Source organism: Mustela putorius, unplaced genomic scaffold (assembly GCF_011764305.1).
Source record: "Mustela putorius furo isolate JIRA1106 unplaced genomic scaffold, ASM1176430v1.1 tig00537227_pilon_pilon_pilon, whole genome shotgun sequence".
NCBI classification, from domain to species: domain Eukaryota; kingdom Metazoa; phylum Chordata; class Mammalia; order Carnivora; family Mustelidae; genus Mustela; species Mustela putorius.
In genome coordinates, this window is record NW_025422368.1 from 13,886,781 (window position 1) to 13,912,363 (window position 25,583).

General features: G+C 34.7%; 1 protein-coding gene across 3 annotated transcripts in view; it reads right to left on the reverse strand.

The window, feature by feature from the left end:
* CNTN1 (contactin 1) overlaps positions 1-25,583 on the reverse strand; it is a 357,489-nt gene that overhangs the window by 253,238 nt on the left and 78,668 nt on the right. For all 3 annotated transcript variants that reach the window (XM_004765541.3, XM_004765542.3, XM_004765543.3), the window contains exon 2: positions 18,580-18,627. The gene's annotated coding sequence lies outside the window, so the exon portion shown is untranslated. The remainder of the gene's footprint in view (positions 1-18,579; positions 18,628-25,583) is intronic.

Genomic DNA, 25,583 nt, shown 5'->3' on the forward strand with positions numbered 1-25,583 from the left:
CTGCTCTCTTGGGCTAGAATGTTTTTCCCCCACCTCTTCACCAACTTCATCTCATCTTTGAGGTTGTACCTTAAAATGTACTTCCCTGGGAAATGTTCCTCTGGGAAATCCTCCTCCTAACCCTCCTCTTTTCAGGCGAGGTTAGGTATCTTGTGATTCATTCTCATTATACCTGCACTTTTTCTGGGTAGCACGTATGGCAATCATAATTACTTACTTGTATAATTGCTTATTTAATGCCTAACTCTCCTGATGTCAGAGATCACATTTGTCTCACATTTTATCTCTGCTTATTTATCACTATATGTGGCATATAGAGGATACAAATAATATTTTTTGAAATGATGAATGAATGAATCAGTGACACAATTTGTGACTGTATTAGCTACTAATTATTTGTACTAGCTATTAAGACCTGATTCTTTAGGATGGAGGATTGGCAAATATTATAAGGTTGGCCAAATATATCTGGTCTTCCCTCTTCCAAATAGTTTGTATTCAACTTCATACCTTTGACTATGGATTCTTACATCCTTAGTTTCTCTCTAAAATAAGCTGTTCCTTTGTCCCAGTATTTTCCCCTCCTTGGCCTTACCAAGTCTGCCCTAATCTCTCATTCTACTTGATTCTTCATGTTTATCATCCTGACCTCTTTCACTAATGCTATGTCACCTGTTCTGACTTTGTGTCCAAACACATCTTCACTTGAAGGAGAGCTTCATCTTCTCCATGTCCCTACTTAAATTCTTTCCCCACCCCTTGGAAAGCTCTTTTTTTTTTTTTTTTAAAGATTATTTATTTATTTATTTGTCAGAGAGAGAGAGTGAGCACAGGCAGAGTGGCAGGCAGAGTCAGAGGGAGAGGCAGGCTCCCTGCGGGGCAAGGAGCCTGATGTGGGACTCGATCCCAGGACACTGGGATCATGACCTGAGCCGAAGGCAGCTGCTTAACCAACTGAGCCACCCAGGCATCCCTTGGAAAGCTCTTTTAAAACACAGTCTCCAGGTCCCACTTTGAGAAATTCTGATATATAAAATATGGGGTAAAGCCCCCAAATTTGCATCTCTAGCAAGCTACTAGGTCATGCAGATGCTGGGAGTCTTGGAATCAAACTTTGAATAACACTACTGTAATAGTTTGAGACAAGTTTGTTAAAATCTGGTGGAAGTTGCGTGTCAGGTTTTGAAAACGTCATGATTGCTTTTACTTTTCTGCAATCTGATTATCACCATCTAAGCTGCCTTTCTACATTTACTGTTTAAGCCAACAACTCATGAATGCCCCTCTGTTTAAAGAGTTTTTCTAGAACAAACATAACTGTTTGTTATCTTTTATAAGTAATTAAAAGCACAGTTTTATTCTGTTCGCTCATCATTGACCACAGTCAAATTGCTTTATGCTAGAAGATATGCATTTTAGTGACCAAATATACAATGTTTCATGTGCTGCAGCCTGGGGTTTGGATGTGGGCCTCACATTTAATAGCTAAAATTTCAGTTTATTCATCTGTCAAATTAGAAATAAAATAATAGCCACACTAATAATACCTATCTCAGAGGAATGTTGTATTGATCAGCTAAATGAAATAATTTGGAGGAAAAAAAAACAAGCACAATTGCATGCCTCACAAGAGCACAGAAATATCACTAAAACTGGCATTATGTTTTATGCTTTGTTTTACTCCACAGCATGTAGCAAAAACCTGGCATAAATTGGTGTTCAATAAAAGCTTAAAATTATAAGACTTAATGAGTGCCACAAAAGCTATGAACCCAGGTTGTTTAAAAATTTTAGTAACTCCTGATTCAACTAGGGTGCTCCAGAGAAACAAAAGTACCAAATACATATATGTGTATATATATACATATATATACACACCTACATATACATATGTATGAGATGTGTGTATGTACAACATACAGTATATGATATGACATATAAAATCATATGTATAATATATAGAATATGTGTATATATGTACATTTAAAGAGATTTATTTTAAGGAATTGGCTCACATGATTATGGGTGCAGAGTAGGCAAGTAAGAAACCCCTAGGGTAGGCCAGAAGGCTAGAAACTTGGCAGGAGTTGATTCTGCAGACTTAAAACAGAATTTTTTCTCTGGGAAACTTCAATGTTTTTTTCTTAAGGCCTTCAACTCATGGGATAAAATCACTGACATTAGGATGGTAATCTGCTTTACTTAAAGTTAACTGATTTTAGATGCTAACCACATCTATAAAACACCTTCTCAACAACACATAGATTAGTATTTGATTAGGTAACTGGGCACTACAGCTTAGTCAACTGACACATAAAAAATAACCATTACAACTCCTTTCTATCTATAGAAAAAAAAAATTCTCTCTTGGTAGTTAGGGATTTCCATGATCTAATCCATTTCTCTCTTCAAATTCCTCCCTCCTCATTTTTGAGACTCATTTTTCAGGTTCCATCATTTTGTGAAGCCAATTATTCATCTCTATGGGAAGTACTTTCTCTTCCCTGTTCTCATAGTCATTGTAACTTTCCTGTATCCCTCTGTGTCATAATCTTCTATACATGAAATAATTTTTCTGTTTGTTAAGAGCGCCTTGATTATGGGCATTATGCTTTCTTTTCATTTTTATCCCCCATGGAGACTTTTCATATGGTACTCAAAAGATGAGTGTTGAGTTTATTAAATTATCTCCCAGCAAAAACTTTCAAATAATGGCTTTATCAATGATGTAAAATTTAATGCACTTCATCTGAAGGAACAACATTTTAATAGTGTAACACACTGGCACACTGTGCATTCCCATTTTAAATAATGTCATGATTTACTAAAAAATAAAACATTTTACAGATATGACATTTAATATTTTTGGTAATATATCATGAAGATAAAATACCAGGTGGATATATTTTTTTAATGACAATATTATGAGTTCAATTTAATTTAAATTATATATTTTCTCACTCTCCATTCAAGAAAAAAAAGGCAGTTATTCATTTTCAAATTCAAGGGGCAGAGTATAAAACAGCAGGAACTCAGGCAATTCAGCAATCCATCTATCTTGAGAGGAATAAAACACTATTCCACTCTGTACTGGCTGGCACAACTCTTCACCAACAATCCCCCATTTAGATATAAAAACAAACTGGCCTTTGTATTTTGTTTATGCTGTCACCGGGGCATTGCTCTCAAAGCACTTCAGCAATACAAAAATAATGTCACTGTCTCTCACAGGCAAAGCTAAAAAATACTCACAAAAAGTGCTGCTCAAAGAGCATATTTATTTCCGTTGATTTTTTGATTGTTCAGTGATACAGATATGAAACTAAATTGTTTATTTTTGTCAAGACACTGAATATTTTTCTCATTTTACGTACCTCTAGGCAAAATTCTGAATTGCAGAATAGTTATTAGATATGTATAAGGGAAATGATCTAAATTTACCCACATGAAGTTCCTCCTTCCCCTTCCCCCTTTCAGTATTTAAATTGCTAACCTAGTAAGGAGCGATGTGAACAGAAGCAATAATGTATTATAGGTGCAATGATAAGAATAAGTACTGAGTTCAGAGGAAGCAGAAAAGAGAAACTAGGATAATTAACCTGAGGAGGTAGGGAGGAAGAAGCTCGGGAAAGGTTTCATTCGGTTGAGCACTGGGACAAGAGTAGATATTTCCAAATGGATAAGATGGAGGACAGAGGAGTTATTCCAGGAAGAGGACGTCACTGAAAAGCATTAAGGAATGACACAGTGTGGCTCACGCTGTTTAAAGTACCACTGAGCATGGTGTATGCCTGTGAATGGATTTGATACTGATCCTATCAGTATCAAAATTTGATGTCCAGGGGCGTCTGGGTGGCTCAGTAGGTTAAAGCCTCTGTCTCTGCCTTCGGCTCAAGTTATGATCCCGGGGTCCTGGGATCGATCGAGCCCGCATCAGGCTCTCTGCTCAGCAGGGAGCCTGCTTCCTCCTCTCTCTCTCTCTCTCTCTGCCTTCTTCTCTGCCTGCTTGTGATCTCTGTCTGTCAAATGGATGGATGAAATCTTTTTAAAAAAAATTTGATGTCCAAGTCCAACATGCTTCATGATCTGGTTTCATGTTATCTATACAACCTGAATCTATTCACACAGTAGGTGCTGAATAAATATTTACTTAATGAATATACCAATGAATAACATTTTCTAAGCATCAATAAGCAAGAAACTTTGCCAAAGTTTATGGAGAATAAAAACAAACAACTACAATTGAAAAAAAAATAGCAAAAAACGTGGTCAAGACCTCATAGTAAGAAATATGATAATTCAAAAATGACAATGACAAAATCAATATAGTTTCATAGGTAAGCCTGTTTCCCCAATGCTGTCAGTGCTTATGCTGTTCATGCCTACTTTGTGTTTTGATTCACAGTATTTCCCCTCTCTGCCTTCTTGAATACTTCCAAGTTCCTTCCTTTACATATCCAGATCTTAGCTATCTCAAAGAAAAGAGGAAAAACAGAAATAATAGTGATTGAATGTGCTTTTCTCTTCGTTGCCAAGCATTCTAAATGTTTTATATAAAACATTTTATTTAATCCTCACAGATTTTGAAGTAGACATGGTCTCCTTGTTTCAGCATGATAACCAATGCATAATTCAAACAGGTTAAGTAATATGCCCCCCAAAATATAAAGAGTGAGTGGAGGGGCTAAGAGCTGAGCTCAGCTGTATCTCCTCTTTCAAAAACTCGTCTCACATGTTATTTTCTGGAGGAATCACTCTCTTAGGACACATCCTCTGAACTCCATAGGTCAGCATGCTGTCACACCCTAACTGTTAATGTTTTTCTAATTAATTCTTCAGGTTAATTCTATTCCCTTCTATGGATTAAAAGATCTTGATGAACAGAACCACATTTTATGTTCTTATGCATCACTGGTGAAATTCCAACAGTGCTGATCCCATGGCAAATGACTGCAGTATCTGAGGGTTGATGAGGCTGCATCTTCAGGGGTTTTATGTGATGTAAGTACAACCCTCCCCTTCCCATAATGACTCATCAACTATTGCCAGTGCTCAGTGGGGAGATACAGGTAGGTCATTTTCTGATATGTAATGTTCCATCAGTCAATTCTTGTATATCTTAACAAAGTGATTTCTGTATTACCTTATAGTTTTGGTACTAATGCTCTATGAGCCTGCACAAGCTACCTATTTCACAAGGATTTTGTGAAGATAAAGAATGATTGTGTGTGTAAATAAATGCTTCGGACTTGAGAGTAATGAAATACAGGTTTATGTTTTAATACTTAAGGAAATAATCTACTTGTGTTTCTTAGTTCTTATCAAATTTATCCCTGAATTAATCTGATAATTAAATCAATATCCATTTCAAATGAAAAACAAACCAACAACAACAACAAAACATTTATGGTAAAACAAGAGATTCATACTGCCCTCTCCTCCTCTGTTGTGTCTGGGGGTAGGAGAGGTAGACAGAAAATCCTGAGATTTGCAAGTGATTTTGAACGTGAGATGACGGTTCTGCTCTTCTGCTTACAGGTTACTGAGCAGCAAAATCCCAGATATTTCCAGTGCGGCCAGGGCCTGTGGACTGACCTGCTGTGAGATGGCCAAGAGGCACAAACAAGGGAGAAAAGGGCAAAGTCCGCTCTATGGGAACTAGAGATGCACAGAGAGAATGGTGAGTTTTGGGTTAGGTTAGGTAGTCCACAGACCATGACTGGAAGCTCTAACTAGGGATCAAATCTTATAAAAGGTATCCTGGCAGAATGAAGGGATAGCACTGTAATGTAATAGCAGCTCACTTGACAAAAGAAGGGAATGTGGCCTCCTATCCAGTAAGACTGTCTTCCTCAAAAAGCTACTAGGGAGACTCCCTAGCTTGACCATGACTCTTAGAGGATCATGTTCCCTATGACCCTTAGAGGCAGCAAAGGGCGTCAGCTGGATGTCAAGTGCTAAAGACGAACCAAATGTGGGCCTCAACAGCAGAAACCATACGTATTGTACGAGTCTTTTCATGAACTCTATTTCCAGCTATGAAAGAACCTCAGAAACAAGGTGAGAAAAATGCCATTCCTATTTTGTTTTTTGAACACAATGTGATACCAGCTTCCTTAGCAGCTGACGCCCTGTGGTAGCGCGTGTAACACTTCCCAAACATACAACTGGTGTCCAGTCAGATCATTACCACCCAAATTTATAGAATTGTATTTTCAAGTGTAAAAGAGGAAATTTTGTATTTATTTCTGAAATTTTTTACCTTGTTGGTTTGAGCTCAGCGTTATAATTGTAATGGGCTTGAATGCTGATTCTGCCATCTAAAATATTAGCTACTATTATATTATCACATTGTATCATCACAGTTTCTTGTTACATTTAACTTTCACTTTCCCAGGTTTGCACTACCCTATGTAGGAGAAGACTGAGCTACCATTGCCATTGTATAAACTACAGCTCTGACACCGAATCTAACAAAGGACAAAAAGGAAAATATATAGATGTAGTCATAGGCGCTAAATAAATAAAACCCTAGCAACTCCAGCTCCAAAATGACTTAACTTAATGGTCTTTTGGGTAAAAGGATGAATCAATGTTAGGAAATCTATGGATGCAATTAATGTGCACCATGGAGCAGAGAGAACAATTAAGCTGAGTACTGGGTGGGTCACGCATACAGTAGACTCATGCAATAGATAAAATATGTGCTACTGACAACAGCCTTGGGAAGCACTCAAGTGTGAACCTCTACAAAATATTAGCTGCATACAGTTCATGGGTGTGTAGAGGTATCTCAGGTTTAGATGGATCTAAAAATGTTAAGGTAGAAAATATCAAGGGTGTAAATATAAAAAGTAAGAATCTCATTAAGTTTTCATAGTTTATATTCTGGGAAAATATACACAAATATGGGAATAGTACAAAGCTATTGCAATAAACATTATTTCTAAATGAAACATTAGAAAAATAACTTATGTAGCCATGAGAATTGGCCAAATTATAAAAGGTATGACTTTAAAATAATGTTTTTGAAAAGTTTGTGACATGGAATGTTTCAAAATTCAACACAATGTAAGATGTAGTGAAAAAAATAGGGTGTTAAAATTATGTATATATGACTTCAAAATATCTAAAGACGTTAATAAAGCTTATTTCGGAGATGCGAGATTATGAGTTATTTCTCTTGTTTTCCAATTTTTTCAAAGTAAATGAATTCTTTAACTTAAAGCACTCCTATTATAGACATATTATCTGTAATTGTTATAAAAGCCTTTTCATTATCCCTTTTGTCATATGAGGAGCATTAAATGGCTTGACTATACTCTTACAGGTGTCAGTGGAGACCTAAAATTCAAATTTAAGTTTCTTTAGGTTTTGGGCGATACATACAAATGCATTCTTGCCTCACCATTTCTGAGAAGGAAACCCATCATTTCAAGTGTTTATGAAAATTTCTAAGCAATTTAAGTATTATTGACTGATAGGTGATTCAGTAATCAAAATGCAAATATATAGATTAGAATTTTATCTCCTCTCTTTGCCAATCTTCTGCTCAAAATGATATTAGTATGATAGCAGAAAATCATGCCAGGATATTTAAAAAGCAGATTATGTTATCTACATATGGAAAAATGAATCTTAATCACTAAATCAATAATTACATAGCAACTGATATTTATCTATATGGCATTATGCTGAATAATCTGTGGAGGTTTGAAAGATGCAAAAGACAGAACTCTCTTACCTTATAGGTTTTATAATCTCACTTGGGATATACACACACACACACATATATATATCATATATATATGATATGTATATCCTATATCATATGATTATATATCATATATCATATACATATATGTAAAAGAAAATAATAAAGGTTTAGAATAAAAATTAAGAATACAGGACAAAGGGGGAAATTAAAATGTATTAAGTGTCTACTAGGTAGTGGGTACTGATCAGTGCTTCATATGTGTCACTCTGATGAGGCAGAACCTAAAAGGAAGAGAAGCTTCTCTAGTGAACTTAAAAAGTCATCTAGAAAGAACTTCTTTTTATTTTTTTATTTCTTTTATTGGCATATATTATTTGTTTCAGAGGTACAGATCTGTGATTCATCAGTCTTACACAATTCACAGTGCTCCAACCATAGCACACAGAGAGAGTCATTTCATTGGTCTATCCTAACCTAGTAGGCACCTGTTTCCCTAAGGGAGGATAACAATAGCACCTTTTGTGACCTGCTGAGCAGATTTTCTAAGAGGTAATTTGGGGTCAGAGAATGATCCTTTTGTGACTTAAATCTTTGAAGGATTTCTGTTCTTGGCTGAGGTTGTTGGCAGGAGAGGATACCAGGAGCCTCAAAGGGATCACCATGAGGCAAGGGAGAGCATGGCCACAACCCAAGCTCAGAACCATGGTTTAGAGAGTCCCAAGGAAAGGCTGAGGCTAGCAGTCTTTCTCCTGTCCTGGCCCACAGTATGACAGTGGACATTACAGGAACAATGGATGAGCATCTTCTAGATAACAGATGGAATTACGAAGCCCACAAGTGTGCAGGGATTTATTTTAATCAGGACATTACGAAGCCCACAAGTGTGCAGGGATTTATTTTAATCAGGACATTCCAGTAGCAGTGCAAAATCATCAGTTAGTATGTGCTGGGGAACCAGTTTTCCACAGAAGCTCCAGGTGTACTGACAGAAAGCAACAGATGAGACTTCCTTCTGTCTGCTTGGGATTTAGGAAGTGGGTAGCCCATATCTGAAGGAATAGTCCTCTGGGAATCTTGGGCAATGAAAGTGGACATAGAGAAGACTTCAAGATAGAAACTTTGGTTTCCTCCTGGCGATTCACAGACCTCTACCCCTGGGGATAAAAATATATGCTTATAAAAAATAAAAAATTAAAAAAAAAGAAACTTTGGTTTCCTGCTAATACAGGCATGCTAATTCAAAGTTATATTAAAAAAAAGAAAGAAAGAAAACAAAAGAAAGGAAGAAAGAAAGAAACTGCAGTGGAATTCCAGTTGTTTTTATTTTTTTGTGGTGAGTAAAAGCTCAGAGAAGATTTATGCTTTGTCTGAGGAATCGTAGCTGGTATTGCAAAGCAAGGATTCAAACCAACTCTGACACTAATATTCTATCTCTACAAAAGAGATGTCACGAGAAAATTATATATTTTCCAGATAAAACTATATATATAGTAAGACCTAGTAAATTATTATTCACTAATAATTAGTAAAATGTTTTCTTAAACTCCAGATAAATATCACTGTGCAACTCTGAAAGAATATAAAGCTTATGTTTTCATTATGAAAAGTTACAGTCATTTTATTTTCTTCTTCACTGAATCTCAGACACTAAATCCCCTGTGCTGTCTTGGATTCCTTTTTATTGAATAAGGAATTCTTGTTCTGATTAAATGGAGTAAAAAGTCATGTGATTTTCTTACATTAGTCATGCTTGAAAAAGAAAGTGATAGCTTTTAATATGTATTCTATAATTCATTCTAATATAATTGATGAGGAACTCAACTTATTAAACATCCAAAATAATTCAATTATGTAACAGAAATAACAAGAGTTTGCCAAGACTTACTATAATAAATAGGCTTTAATGACACTGCAAGATACACTAGGTCTGTAATGCTTTTCCCAGTGTTTGGAAAGTGCCAAACAGAATAGTGAGCACAAATTTGGTGCTAAACAAATTACTTTTATTTTATGATAGCTGCCAGGTCCTATATAAACTGTAGCATTTAGGAGAGTCCATGGAATTATTGAAAAAGTCATATAAGATACAAGTTACAGAGATATAAAGGTTTTTAAGTGACAAACAAATGAGAGATGTCATCTTACAAATAAGATTAAAGGTATGACATTGGGGAGGGTATGTGCTATGGTGAGTGCTGTGAAATGTGTAGGCCTGATGATTCACAGACCTATACCCCTTGGGCTAATAATACATTATATGTGAATGAAAAATAAAAAAGATTAAAGGTTGACTTCACTTACAAATTCCAACTGATGAAAGAGTGATATAAATAGATACCAATACAGAAGAATAGTTTTTTTTATATATCCCCAATGCCTGGAATACAATGTGGGGTATACTGAATAGATACTTAAATATATTATACATTTACTTATGTTCATATTTGTTAGATATTAGAAATGTCACATTGTATTTAAAAGTTCAGTGAAAAAATACAAATAAGACCTTCACAATAATACAAAATCAGAAGAGAAAAGTGAGTGGAATGAAGTAGAAGCTATTCACAGAGAAAGGGAATCTTCCAGACAGATCCCATATCCCCAAAACTTCTGGCTTCTATTTGAGATTTAGAAGTCAACCATTAATCTAATTGCCTTTAGCAGAGCAGAGTCTCTTATTTTTCTAGCTCCTGCCAGTTCCTTATTGTTGGGATTCTGCAGTTTCATTTTTATGTGTTTGGATGTAATTTTCTTGTAATTTATCCTGTTTCAGCTTCCTTGTCTACCAGGATATGACAATTAGGTATTTTTCAACAATTCTAGAAAATTCTCTGCAATTACTTCTTCAAATATTTCGTTATTTCTATTTTCTCCATTTAGAACACTAATAGCACACATTATATCTTCATTCTGTTCATTTGTTCCATGATCCATCCATATTTTCTCTGGTAATTTCTACTTTTTTTCTCCCTATGATGTATCTCTCTTGATGCCTATTTCTTTGGATCACAAATTATCTCTTTAGCTGGGTCAATTCTACTAAACTGTTCTTTAAGTTTGTAGTTTTGATTGTGATATGTTTCATTTCTATTAGATTCTTTTCCAAAACTTCTCATTTTTATACTCCCTAGTTCCTTGCTCATATTTTCAAACTTTTTTTCTTTAAATATATTTGGGTAGTTAGAGCCCCTCATCCTCCTCACTCACCCACCCCACCCCCCACAGGATGCCCATTACCTAATCTTCCAAACCTGTGAGTATGTTACTTAACACAGCAAATAGGACTTCACAGATGTGATCAAGGTAAGCTCACTTGAGATGGTGAGATTATCCTGCATTGTCTGGATAGGCCCAGTCTAATCACATGAGCTCTTAAAAACAGAAGAGAAAGGCAGAAGAATGGGATAGTGAGATGAAATGTAAAAAGAACTGGACTACTCTTGTTGGCTTTAGAAAGATAAGGATGGGGCCATGAGCCAAGAAATGCAGCAGGCTCTAAGCTCTGAGAACAAACTCCAGTTTATAGTCCGCAAGAAAATAGAGACTCCAGTCCTTAACAACCATAAGAAATTGAACTCAGTCAATAATTTGAATAAGCAGGAAACTGATACTCCCTTGGAGCATCCAGAAAGGATATAATCTGCCACTCTTAGTTTTAGTTCAATGTTAATGATACTGGAGTTCTAATCTATAGAACTGTAAAATAATAATTTTGTATGGCTTTAAACTATTCAGTTTATAACAATTTATTAGCAGCAGTGGAAAATTGTTCTTCAGTATCAGAAGTGAGCTGTTACTGTAACAAATATCTACAAATTGGAATTGATTTTGCTATTAGGCAGCAGGCATAAACTAGAATTCTGAGAAACATGAAAAAAAGTCAAGATTTCTTTGAATAGACTGTTAACAGAAATATGGGTGTTAAAGACTGTCCAAGAGGGCTCTGAAGGAAATGAGAACATGTTATTGGAAACCAGAAGAAAAGGGATTTTTTTTTAATAGTGGCAGAAAACTTAGCAGGGCTGTGTCATGCAATTATGTGGAAAGCAAGGGTTGTAAGCAATGAATCTCACTATTTAGCTGAAAAGATTTCCAAGGAACAAAAGGTACAGACTGATTTTTTTTCTTTCTCCTTAGAGTAAAATGTGAGAGAAGAGAGATAAATTGATGAAGGAGCTGTTAAAGAAAAAGAAACCAGGACTTGATGATTTTGGAAATTCTTAACCTACCTGTATTACAAAGAGGCTAAAATTAAGAGATTATTTTGAATTTAATTTTTATTTAAAATTAAGAGATTAGTTTTCTAAGACTCTTCAGAAAGATCAAAAGATCAGAGTGTTTAGTAGCAAAAAAGACTCTTTGAAGAGATTAAGGAAGGGATCATAGATCTTAGATCCCCTTAGTCACCTCAGCAGAAGCTAAAAATAGTGTGGAAACTTCTTTGGAAAGATCTCTTGGTGAGCCTCTTATCTGATGGAGTGAATCTTGTGACATCCATGGAAGACCCACAGAGTTCTTAAGAATTTTCTATAACCAGAGATACTGCTAACTTGAACTGGAAGGGGTCAGAGAGGTATGATGTGAGAAAGCCTGCAATTGCTGGCTTTGAAGCAGGGCGGGGTAGGGTGGGAGGAACAAAAGCCAAGGCATGTGGTAGCCAACTGGAAGGTAGAAGAAATCCTCAGTTTAGAGCCAGCAACAAAGCAAGGAAACAGTCCTACAACCATAAGGAACTGATTTCTTCCCAGAGGCCAAATGAATAAGAAACTGATCCAATTCTCATCTGGAGTCTCCAGAATGAAATGCATCTTACCTGCAATTTGACTGTATCTGGTGACACTTGTACTATTACTATAGATTACTAACCAATAGAAAGGTAAGGAGATAAATCTAGTTGTTTTACAACACCAAGTATGTGGCAATTCACTACAGAACAATAGAAAATTAATACAATATTAAACATACTTCTTTTTTTCCAAATCTGATCATTCCAGTATAATATAAAACTATATTTCCTATCATTTGTAAAACTGTATTTCCTATCATTTTTCCAGCCTTCTTTTAAGTCCATTTTTATCTATATGCTTTGTAATTTTTGAATTAACTAATTTAGTTCAAAATTTATCTTCAAAACATTGAATTTAGATTCATACAGCAACTTATTTCTTTTGCTCCTTCCCACTAACTATGAATCTGGATCCATTCTAAATAAATGGATGGAGTGTGTTGGATCAGATGAATTCTACAACCAAACCTCAGTGAAGGCTGGCCCAAAGTTCTGAACTGAAAGAGCAAATCTGTGTCACTTCACTCAGTGTCAAAGTTTAGATAAGCATGCTTTCTGATACACCTTTGTAGTGGCAGGTTTATTTCTTGGACACCCTTACTTTTAGAGTGTTGTCCTTAAGGATCCTGGTTTTCTGAGACATTCTTCTATTAGACTTGGGCTAGTCCTAGGCTTTGCCTTCTGTCTCCAGCTTTGGCCTTTGTTACTTCTCAGGTTTGCTGCTTTTACTTCATTTTTATCCTCTTTAGAGCCTTTATTTTCCTACCATCTCAGAAATGCATTTAAAAAGAATTGTTTTATAGTCATGTTTTTAGTTTTTCATTCAACAACTGCCAGGACAGGAACTCTCTCTATATTCTTTAAAACCCACCTAAATTTATTTTTATAAATTAAAATAATACATTTCATTGCCTGTATAACACAGGTTTTATTACCTTAAGTAAAACTGTTAACAAAGTGATAGCTTTTCTAATCAACTTCTTAATATATTTAACAAGTAACATTCTTTTTTTCCCTAAAGATTTTATTTATTTATTTGAAGGAGAGAAAGAGGGTAGGGAGGAGGGGCAGAGAAGGAGACTCTCCATGGAGCAGGGAACCCACCATCAGGCTCTCGTGGGTTGGGGGAGGCTCAATCTCAGGACCCTGGGATCATGACCTGAGCAGAAGGCAGACACCTAACCAACTGAGCTACCCAGGCACCTCAATAAGTGACATTCTTGATGGTACTAATGTCAAGAAAGATAAATAGCAAATCAGAGTCAATATGTTTCAAATCTTGAATTCCTACTTGCTAAAAATAGATTGATAGCACATTATGTGAAGACCCTCCTCCAGACTCAAAATGAAGAAAAAAAAAATCACATCTTTTGAGAATCAAAGTCTAAGAAATCTAAGGCCTACTGTTAGTCTTTGAGCTAACTTTATATATTTTTAAAAATACTAATTAAGCTTAAATCTAAATTTAGAAAGTATATCTTCTTTTAGGTTTATAAAGATCTGTATTCCCTTATTGATATTTATGAGCAGTCCTGATCCACTGAATCAGAAGTAATCCTATACTTTGTGCTTCTACAGCAAGTAATTATACTATGCTATAATAACTTGTTTACACATTTTTTTAACTAGACTATGATCTCTTGAAAAGAAAAACTGTCTCTATTAAAAATATTGTGGTAGGTCCAGAATTTAGCACTGAATTATGTACTGAATAAATATCTGATGAATTTAATTTGAATGAAAATGTTTAGAAAAAGCAAGAAGTTTATAATCCTGTGGTACATATCATTTCAACTTGTACTTTTTAAACTAATTCTAAGACAAAACTCTTACAGTGTTATAAAAAATATTATAGTATTATAAGCCAGCCTTAATGGGACATTGCTCCAAATGAATTAACTGGGGAGTTCCCTTTCTTTCTTTCTCTACCTGTTTGCCATCTAATTCATATGTTTTATTACACAAGGAATGAAGTTTTTATTCTGAAATAAAAAGTGATTTTAAATTGTATTTTACCTGAAACATTGTTAACAAGATAATACCCAGTGAAGGAAGATCAATATTTTCAGCATTTAAAATAAATGTTTTATAGAGGTGAGTTTAAAGCAATTTGCATTTACTTTCCTTAAAAAAAAAAAAAAAAAAAAAAACTTAAGATTATATTGCCAAAGAAATAAATCTCAAACAAACAAAAACTTTGAGAGTTTAGAGAATTTGGGAAGTTTAGAGAGACTATTATTCAGGTTGCATCATCTTACATACATTTTTCAGGCTTCCATAACTATATTTTATTTTTAAAATGTTCAACTAAAAATGGTGTTTCAAATATAAGCCCTAAAAGGCAACCAAATTGGTAAGTGAGAAGTAAAACTTTCACTCTTTGTCAATAACACAATACTATATTTATAAAATCCTAAAGACTCCACCAAAAAACTACTAGAACTTCAGTAAAATGAATTCAGTAAAATCTCAGGCTCAAAATCAATGTACAGAAATCTGTTCAGGACTATACACTATTAGCAGAAGCAGCAGAAAGAGAAAGTAAGAAAATCACATTTAAAACTGCACCAAGAAAATAAAATGCTAAGAAATAAATTTAACCAATCACTACTCTCAAAACTATGAAACACTAATGAAAGAAATTGAAAATGACAGAAAAAAATAGAAAGACATTCCATGCTCATGGATTAGAAGACCAAATATTGTTAAAATGTCTATGATATCCTACATTAACCTACACATTTAATGTAATCACTATCAAAATACCAAAAGCATTCTTCACAGAACTAGAACAAACAATCCTAAAACTTGAATAGAACCACAAAATACCCTGAATAGTCAAAGCAATCCTGAAAAGGAAAAGCAAAACTGGAGGCATCACAATTCCAGACTTTAAGTTATATTACAAATCTGTAGTAAGCAAAACAGACACAAAAACAAACACTAGATCAGTGGAACAGAATAGAAAACCCAGAAATAAACATAATTATATGGTCAATTAATTTTTGATAAAAGAGGAAAAAATATTCAATAGGAGAAAGTCTCTTCAACAAGTACTGTTGGGAACACTGGACGGCTCCATGCAAAAGAATGAAATTGGACCACTTTCTTACACCACACACAAAAATAAGTTCAAAGTGGGTTAAAGACCTAAATATGAGACTTGAACCCAAAACAGCCCTAGAAGAGAGCACACGCAGTAATTTCTCTGACATCAGCCATAGCAACTTTTTTCTAGATCTCTCCTGAGGCAAAGAAAATAAAAGCTAAATAAAGCTATTGGGACAACATCTAAATAAACAGCTTCTGCCAACAAAGGAAACAATCAACAAAACTAAAAGGCAACTTATGGAATGGGAGAAGATATTTTCAAATGACATATCTCACAAAGTATTAGTATCCAAAATACACAAAGAACTTACACAACTCAAAACCAAAAACAAACAAACAAACAACAACAAAAAAAAACCCCAAATAATCCAAATAAAACTGGGCAGAAGACATGAACAGACATTTTTCTAAAGAAGACATATAGATATCTGGCCAAAAGACACATGAAAAGATGTTCATCAGTGAAACACAAATCAAAACTACAGTAAGACGTCACTTCACACCTGTCAGAATGGCTAAAATAAAAAATATATAACAATCAAAATGCATAACAATCAAAAAGACCTAACAAGTGTTGGAAAGAATGTGGAGAAAAAGGAACCCTCATTCACTTTGGTAGAAATATAAACTGGAACAACCACTGTGGAAACAGTATGAAGGTTCCTGAAAGAGCTAAAAATAAAACTACCCTATGATCCAATAATAGCAGTACTAGTTTTTCACCCCAAAAACACAAAAACATGAATTCAAAGGGATACATGCACGCTATGTTTATTGCACATTATTTACAATACACAAATTATGGAAGCAGCCCAAGTGTCCATTGATAGATGAATGGATAAAGAAGATGTATAATGGAATATTATTCCATAAAAGAGTTTTATTTATTTTATTCCATAAAAAAGAATGCAATCTTACCATTTGCAAGGACATGGATGGAAGTAGATGGAGTAGTTGCTAAGTGAAGTCAGTCAGTCAGAGAAAGATAAATGCCATATTATTTCACTCACACGCAGAATTTCAGAAACAAATCAAACAAGCAATGGGAAAAAAAGGGAAAAATAGAAAACAAAACAAAACAAAACAAGAAACACTCTTAACTATAGAGAACAAACCAAGGGTTACCAGGTGTGGGGGCAGGGAATGGGTAAAATAGGTGATGGGGAGTAAGAGTATATTTATCATGGTTAGTCCTGAATACTGTATAGAATTCTTGAATCATATATTGTACACCTGAAACTAATATAATGCTGTATATTAACTATACTGGAATTAAAATTAAAAACTTAAAAAAAAAGAAAAAGAAAATTTTAAAAAACACCCCTATGTGCTTCTATTTTTATACTAATCCTTCCATTGTTATCACCCCCTCTAAAGACTTTTAAAAAATACATTTAATGAAATTGGAACCCAATCTTCAACTTTTTTCTTCATGTAAGCTTTTATGTCCTATAAGATATATGAATGTGGGGCCTCATTGATATTTCAGGTGCAAAAAAGAAAAACCAAACTCACTCTGTTCTCTAATAATATCCCCCTTTTATCAGTTTTGCAATTTTCTTTTTTGCTGTAAGAATAAACTTGAAACCATCTCTGCTCTTCCTTCCCCTTTATTCTTTTATCTAACCTATCATGAGACCTGTCATTATTTGTTTGCTTTCATGTCTTCTGGTAATAGCAGGCCTCTCTATTTCCACTGCCTCTATGAGGATTCGGTTGTCATTTCATGCCTTGAAAGGACTACATAATTTTCCATGATCCCTCCTAATTCTAGCATTTTATTGCTAATTGTTTTTTTTTTTTAACTTGTTACTCTGACCAGATTGTGGATTATTGTACTCAACTACAACAGTAAAAATCCAGCTTAGTATTTTTTAACTAGAGGACAATAGAGATGAAACTGGAATAATCACTTAGTATTATCCACCAAAATAGGTCTATAACCTCCATCTGCTCTGGCTGCACAATTTTTATTACATTTTCCTCAAATACTCTTCATTCCAACTTGTCACTTGAGCATAGTATATATCTAGATCATCTTTCACAATTTTGTTAAGTGATCTTAATACTGCAAAAAATCCCCTTCTCATTGTCCTATCAATCCAAAATTCACAAAATGCTGTTTAACTCTTACATTCTCTAGGCATTTTATATAGTGGGAGGAAACCAAAACTTGGTGTTGGATAGACCTCAGCCTGTAACCATGCCACTCACTATCACATGACTTTAGATAGGCCTTAGGTTTCTCATTATAAAATGAGATTTATAATAATGACAATAATAATAATAATACTTTGGCTACAAGAATTTGTGAGGATTGTATGATATAAAGCATTTCATAAAGTGTTTAGTGGAGTGCCTAGACTATAATGCTAAGTAAATAGTATTATTATTGTTGTTATTATTATTAATTCCATGATATGTCCCCATTACTCAGCACACATTTGATAACTCATTCCAACATCTGTAAACTCAGTAACATTGAGCATTACACTATTTGGTATTAATTTTTCTCTAATTGTTTTGTATGTTTGCAGTGATTTACTCATATGGGTATTAGCAGAAAGGACATTTATTAAGTAGTCATCAAGCAATTTATCATATGTTTTGATGTTTTTAAATTTCAATTAATTCAACTTAACTAATTTCAGTTAGTTAACATATAGTGTAATATTGGTTTCAGGAGTAGAACTTAGTGATTCATCACTTCCATATAACATCCAGGGCACAACACAACTGCCCTCTTTAATACCCATCACCCATTTTCCTGTCCTCCGCCTCCAGCAACCTCAGTTTGTTCTCTATAGTTAAAAGTCTCCTATGGTATGTCTTCCTCTCTTTCTTTTTTCTTTTTTTTTAAATTTTTTAAAACAGAACCAATATCATTATCAATATCATTATTTTTATTCTTTAAAACACACACACACACACACTCACATATACATATATACCCTAAACAGCTTACCTTAAGATTGTTCTGAATTCACCTTCAGAAATGATCCCAGTTGGATATCTATAAATCAATAATTATGAAATTACAGTTAATTAGCTTGAAGGTAAAGATATTTTTACCTTATATGATTTTTAACATTTTTTACAAAAAAAATAGATGCCTTTTAATCCTCTACAAGTTTTTGTTTGTTGCTTTGACCAGTGCAGTCAAGTTTTAGCGTATTTGTAAAATACATTTATAGAATCAGCAGACACTTTTAACTGAAAGGGATTCAAATTTTGTTATTGTTTGCAAAGCCAATTGATGGTTCATAGCCAAAATATCCTCTTATTCACCATTACTGAACTGAACTAAAAATTAACATTTTAAATAAAACAGAGTAAGAACTGCTGAATTGGTCCCACTTTATTATACTAAACACTAAACTTGAATTTATTTTGGAGAAGCCTGTATATACGCCATATTCAACATACATATACTGTGTATATGTGTACATGTATATCTCATAATATGTATACGTATTCGTAGATGGCACACTAATACTCATACAAACACAAATTTAAGGAGAAAAAAACAGGTATAAATAAACATTTCATTGAGGAAGCTAAGTACCTGGGTAAAATCAAATGGATTAAATCCAACCCGGCTTGGGTTTTAAATAAACTGATGTTTTGGTTATCTTAATAAAAGTAATAGCAACAAAAGTTGTGTGTTAAGTTTGATAGTTTATAGAATACTTTTTCACATTCTTGTTCAGGTCTTTTGTTGTTGTTGTTGTTCTTTTTTTTTTTTTTTTCTTTTTGTTCAGGTCTTTAATAACCCTCATAGCCATAAATGTGTTCGCTCCTAAATACTGTTAGGATAAGCTTGGTCTAAACTGAAACAGAGATACAGACTATGTCATGTTTCCTCATAAACAAAACAGTTGTAAAACCTACCTATTCACATAGCTGAAACTAGTCCTTTAGATTTTGAATCAAACATATCTCTCCCAGAATGACAGCAAATATTAATCAGATAATAACTCAATACATAAATGTATACCATACTAAATGTCATGAAGAAGGCTCATATGGTACTTTGAGTGCAATGGGGATCCTGAATTAGTCTGAGGGAATAAGGAGAGGAATAAAATTTGAGCTGAGAATCACTGGGTAAGACCCAGCAGGTAGAGGAGAGAATTTCCACTTAGAAGGCCTGGCAACTGCAAGGTGCTGATGCAGGAAGGGGTGTGGCACTATTGAGAAGTAGGAAGAAGGCTCTAAGATTAAAACACGAAATGGAATGTTGTGTAGGTGTGTGTAAAGCTGGTGAGGTTAGGCAGGGCCATAGCAGGTTAAGGAAGGTTATTTTTTATCTTACACATTATGGGAGGTTAATGCAAGGTTTATGCAGATCAATGAGGTAGTTAGATCTCCTTGATGGTAGCTCTGGTGAGGAAAGAGAAAGTAGAGGAAGAATATAGGAACCCAGCCAGGGGCTATTGCTGTAGTTCAAGAAGGAAGGAAAGTGGCTTTGATCTAGGGTATTTGCAAAAGAAATTGACAAAATTGGTTTGCTTCAGTAAGTTTTGGAAGATAGCTTATAATCAGCCTCTCTCACTTGATGGTAAGCTACAGGAGGGTAGAGTTTTAATGATCATTCCCACAATACTTTGCACGCAGTAAATACTCCAAAAGTTTTTTTTTCATGAGTGGATGGTAGGGAAAGAAGAAGAAATTGATAAGTGTAAGGAAATTCATGAAAGGGCACTATTTACTATGATAAGAATTACTAGACAGGATCAGGTTTGCAAGTGAAATCATGTGTTTAGTTTTGACAAATTGTATTTAGATTGCTTATTAGATATACAAGTGGAGATATTACTTAGGAAATTATAACAGTCTAAAGTTCAGAATAGATACCTTGAGTAGAGATATAAATTTGGAAGAAATATCAATAACATAGATGTAGTATCTACTCCCATGGCATCAATGGGAGTAGATGGGGAAAAATAGCTTAATAATGATAACTAAATTTTTGCAGACTCTATGTATCAGTCACTGTTCTAAGCATTTTATATGTTGCAATCCAGTTAATTCTTACAATAACCCCATAAAGAGTACTGTTTATTATCTCACTTTAAAGATGAGAAAACCAAGGCACAAAGAAATTATATAATTTGCCCAAACTCACACACCTAGTAAATGCCAGAACTAGGGTATGGAAGGCAGAATTCGAAGATGGCCTCCAACATGTCTAACTCCTGGTGTTCACACCTTGTATAATCCCTCTTCTGTGGGAGGGGACCTGTAAATGTGATGGGAAAGAACTCCCATGGTTTAGTTATTAACAAGCTGACTTTGAACTATTCAAAATCAAAAGGGAGATCCTTGTGGACCTGGCCTAATCGGTTGACCACTTTGATAGAGATTGGGCCCTCCCTGACATCAGAGATTAAGACTGAAAGTGTGAGAAGGCCTAGGCAGAGGCCCACATGGTAGAGCATTGAGAGCAGCTTCTAAGAGTTGAAAATAGTCGTTGGCCAATAGCCATCAAAAAAATGAGGAATTCAGTCCTACAACCACAAGCTGAATCCTGCCAACACCAGTGAGATTAGAAGAGGACCTCGAGCCTCAGGTGAGACTTCAGTCCTAGCTGACAGCTGGATCTCAGCCTGTTGAGACCCTGAGCAGAGGACCCAGATATAATTCACCCAGACTTCTGCCCTACAGAACTGTAACATACTAATGAGTATTGTCTTAATTTCCCTAAGTTTGTGGTCATTTGTTACACAGCAATAGAAAACTAATAACAGATAGCCTGCGCTGCTCAAGTCTGGGCTAAATTGCAGAAGGCAAAGGGGTGGGAAAATGAGAAGAGAGACTCATAACGACAGAACCCTGAGGAACATAGGCATTTAAGAAATGGGCTGTGGAAAATGAACCAGTGGGGGAGACAAAGACTTCTGTCTTTGAAGACAAAGAAACCAGGAAGGTCCAAGAGAGTATGGTGTTAGAGAAGCCAAGAAGAAGGATTGTCTGGAAGGAGAGAGACTGACTAAGAGTGTACAGTGCAAATCAGATGAGGACTGGAGAACATTCACAGATTCAGTAAGATGGAAGAGGAGAATACTGGCTTTCCTCTGGTCAATTAAAAAAGCAGAGTTGGCATTTTAGAACCCCTTTCATTTTTTGGGTTTTTTTTGTTGTTGTTGTTGTTTTAATTAAGGGGGAAAACCATGTGAAGGGCTGGGGAGAAAAAAAGTGTTTTCCAGACATATTTTTATTATTCAATATTTTCATGCAGAAGCATTATAAAACTCTTCCTCAAGGATTAGACATATTTTGTTAATGGCAGCGGGCTTGAAAAGTAAATCAATTAAGATGTTTTGTCACAAAATTGAACTTTAAGGATTAATAATTTCTTAAGTGACAAGGCAAAATTGTACCCAAGTAGTATTCTAAAGAATATTTAATCTCATGAGATGATTAATGAAAAATAGTAGAAAGAGATCACAAAAGCAAGCATTCAATTTCCAAAACTCATTTATTTTAATCATTTGTACCACTACTCTACCATTTATACTATACTATTACACCATTTATACCACTGTTCTAAGGGAAATTTATTCTTTTCTCTAAAAAAATATGAAATCAGATGAAGAAGCCAAAATGTAAGTAGGCATTAAACAAATCAATAAAGATCCATTTTTTACTATAATAGAGTACAACCGAGAAGACAATGTGTACACACAGAGATAATTAAATTTATGACTCTTTATGCTGCTATATTTACCCATTGATGTTGCTTTTGGGTTCTCTTGTACCAGTACTTCACTTTGGTGACAAATTTTATGGGAGGCAGGAATAACAATGACAACCTTCCCCTTATCCCATATAAAATAACAAAATAACAAAATTCAAACTACCTTGTTATTTCTATATAGGGGTATATACTTGTCTCCAGTGGCAGCCTCAGGAAAGGAAAGGCGAGTTTATCCAGGATCTCTGACACATAGTCAACAAAGTAATGGGTCGATATTCAATGGCTCAGTCTGAACTGAGATTTAAATTTTCTGTTCTGAATGATCAAGATAGATGTACAATGGGATAGAGACCCAAGTGGGGGAGTATAGTTTTAGTGTGTCTTCTGGTAGCTTATGTGAAATTTTTCCTCCCTCTGTTTCATCTGAGGCTTTTACCCCAGATATGGTTGTGAATTCACCTGTTCTTAACACTTTACTCATGTACTGGCTTAAGAGGCCTAATACAGTCATTGCTTATATCTCAAAGTTACTATTTGCTTTTCTGTTCCCTTACATTTTAAGAATCTTGAATTTGTTTCATATCCAACTTATTTTCATGTATTTGGCTCCTACCTTTAGTTGTTTATGAACAAGCCAGCTCTTAATAACAGAGGTAACCTTACTAGTGAGCATATGATTGCTTTCTAGGGTAAGATAAAGCTTGATTCCTTAATGAGTCACACCATTCCATAAAGAAAAGTGACTTTTATTATTCTGGCATAAAATTCTTTAAAAAAGAAAATTTCACTCATCTGTGGAATTTAAGGAACAAAACAAATGAGCAAAGGGGGAAAAAAAAGAAAGAGGCAAACCAAGAAACAGATTATTAATTATAGAGAACAAACTGATAATTACCAGAGTGAAGGTCAATGGGGGGGATGGGTTAAATAGGTGATGGGAATTAAGGAGTACACGTGTGATAAGGTATTACGTAGGGTATTACATTGAAGTGTTGAATCACTACGTTGTATACCTGAAACTGATATTAAACTGTATGTTAACTAACTGGAATTTAAATAAGAATGTTAAGAAGAAAAGAAAAGTCTACCCATTCGTGTGATCAATCAGTCATTCCAGGAAGTAGGTCACATATTCCTAGTCTATGAGTCCTGAACCTCTAACCAAAACAAGAAGCTTGAATAGAGTGCTTGTTTTCTTTACGGCCCTTCTCTTTCAATTCATGGAATTTTGAGATGAACGTTAAAATGAGGATTGGTCATTATTTTTCTCAAAAAATGAAACAAAACACCACTCTCAATGAAAATATAAGACAAAGTTAAATATGAGAAATCTTCTCAAGTTCTTCTTTATATGTTGGTTATCCTAGAATCATATTGTAGTTTCCCACAGAATTGAGAACTAAATAAATTCTTGGCTAATGTTTCAAAATTTTCATCTCAAACATTTCAAATCCCTAGTGGCCTTAAACTTCAAAGCCTAATTATTCAGTTGATTCATTATCACTTTTCCCAACTGAATGTGCATGCAACAAATCCTTCCAGTAGTTCCGTCTTACACAAACTGTGAGATAAATGGCTCCTCATGATCTTGTCCAACCCTAACTTCCTATAATTTTTCCCAAACCATGTTTTTCAAATCAGGCTATATTTACTCTATGTAAATACTCCACACTAGCTTCCAATGACTTCAAATTCTTTATATATATATATATAGAGAGAGAGAGATTGAGAGAGAGGTTCTACTAGATACTTTTTATTTTTAAGATTTTATTTTATTTATTTACTTGAGAGAGAGGGAACAAGCAAGGGGAACAGCAGGCAGAGGGAGAAGCAGACTTCCCGCTGAGCAGGGAGACTGATGTGGGACTTGATCCCGGTATCCTGGGATCATGACCCGAGCCAAAGGCAGAGGCAGACACTCAACCACTGAGCCACCCAGGTGTCCCTACTTCAAATTCTGGTATACTTGAATATGCCATTTGTTTTGGTGAGTAGAGCTCCTGGTATAATAAGAGTACAGAGCATCTCTTGTACTGATATCCATGTCCTTGTACTGATAAACAATAGTCCCCAGAGTAGGTAAATTTAAAGCTTCCCAAGATTATTGGTCTACAATAGGATATAAAATGCAGACTACACTTTCATCTGAAGCCTTTTCAGAAGAAAGATATATGATCCAGATTTGAGGAATCCAGACAAAATTCTAACTTTAAACTACTTATATTTGCTCCAAAACTACAATGACTTTAGGGAGATTTAGATTTCCAGTTAAAATAAGCCCTCATAACAATGACAGGGGCAGAAACCAGAACTAGATTGCTTTAAACTATGCTTGTATCCTGTTGTACTTTGTAGCTTTGTTTTGATATCAATGGAAATGATACATTTTAAAATCAATTTCTTCTTCTAAAAAGGGATTTCATTTCTGCTCCCATTTTCACTTAACTTTGGGGATCTACTGTATTGGATCCCAAAGAATTTCTTAACTGCTTCACCATTAATAATAATGGAAAAACTTAACTTTCATGACTTGACTTTAAAACATTACAGGGGCACCAGGGCGACTCAGTCAGTTAAGTGTCTGCCTTCAGCTCGGTTCATGATCCCTGAGTCCTGGGATGGAGCCCCACATTAGGCTTCTTGCTCGGTGGGGAGCCTGCTCCTCCCTCTTCCTCTGCTTGCTGCTCACCCTACGTGTGCATTCTCTCTCTCAAATAAATAAATAAAATCTTTTTTAAAAAATAAAACACATTACAAAGAATGTCTTGAGAGATGGCAAACTTCTTAGAGAATGTACTTATAATTGAGGTCCAATCCATAGCTATTGGTATTAAGGACATCGGAAACCTTGCCAAAAAAAAAAAAAATAATAATAATAAATTTCTAAAACGTTGCTATATATTTTTGTGTTTCATAAATAATTATACCTTCACTTATGTCTACATATCCAAACACCACCAGACAACTAGCTTTTAAATTGTAAATCTCCTCGGTGGAATGCTTTTAAGTGGCAGGTGAAAAAAGGTGAGGAGGGTTAAATTTTTATTCATTTTAAAGAATGAGAAGTAACACACAGAAGGAATTAAGTAACTTAAAAGAAACAGGTGGGAAATTGAGTATTAAATAGAATTTCTGAAGGATAAGTTCAATTAATTTGATATATATTAATTAATGAACTTAATCTTTATAATAAAAGTGAGAGCTACTATTAATTGAGAAACACTTATTTACCAACTTTTTAACATACATTATTACATTAGGAATCTTGC